General features: G+C 39.5%; 1 non-coding gene across 1 annotated transcript; it reads left to right on the top strand.

Annotated features, from left to right (window-relative positions):
• Positions 1-332: 332 nt before the first annotated feature.
• Positions 333-451, top strand: LOC145397707 (5S ribosomal RNA). The gene has a single exon (XR_013897022.1). It is a non-coding gene; the product is annotated as a 5S ribosomal RNA (ribosomal RNA).
• Positions 452-795: the final 344 nt, after the last annotated feature.

The following is a 795-nucleotide window of genomic DNA, read 5'->3' as shown; positions in this document are numbered from 1 at the left end:
ACGGACTGTATTCATACTCAAAAAAGTTCTGTACACCTTTACAAAGACTCTGAATCTACCCCAAAATAGGCAAAATTAGGTAAAATTTTTTTTGGCAGTGGTTAAAAGGTGGTCCCACATATCTTTAAGTTATCTATCTATCTATCTATCTATCTCTATATATATAATTCGCGAAAGAAGCTACATACAAAAATGGTAAAATTAAAAATATATCAGGTAGAGTTGTCCACCATTACATAGAAATTCTTACTACAGACATGATGTAAGTGCTTAAGACATTATAAATGTTATTACATCATTCTCGTATACAAACATTTTCATTTATCATCATGGCCAACGGCCATACCACGTTGAGTACACCGCTTTCCATCCGATCAGCGAAGTTAAGCAACGTTGGGTCTGGTTAGTACTTGGATGGGTGACCGCCTGGGAACACCAGATGCTGTTGGCATCCCTACGTGTCAAGTGGGGTTGGTGGAGGATTAGTGCCCCTCCCTGTAAAACAGTTAACTCTAAGCCCTTGGCCACCCCATTTGGGATACATGGCGTCTGGCAATGAATGAATGTTTTCGAAATTAAGCATCTGATATCTATTAGGGTGATCATCTACTAAGAGACACTCAAGCAACGCATGTGCTTCTCTTTGTACACGGTTGTCGTCACACTGGCAATCTCTAAGTTCAGTAGGCGTGCGATTCCACCTGCCTGTTTCTGTTCTAAGGTTATGTGATACTAACCTTAATCAAGTGAATGTCTTGCGTTGATAATTAGGAATACACTTGTTAGCTGAGTATA

Source organism: Coenobita brevimanus, chromosome 42, assembly GCF_032717465.1.
Source record: "Coenobita brevimanus isolate Jiangsu-jjx chromosome 42, ASM3271746v2, whole genome shotgun sequence".
Classification (NCBI taxonomy): domain Eukaryota; kingdom Metazoa; phylum Arthropoda; class Malacostraca; order Decapoda; family Coenobitidae; genus Coenobita; species Coenobita brevimanus.
The sequence above is the reverse complement of the archived record's forward strand: the minus strand, read 5'-3'. Positions and strand labels throughout refer to the sequence as shown.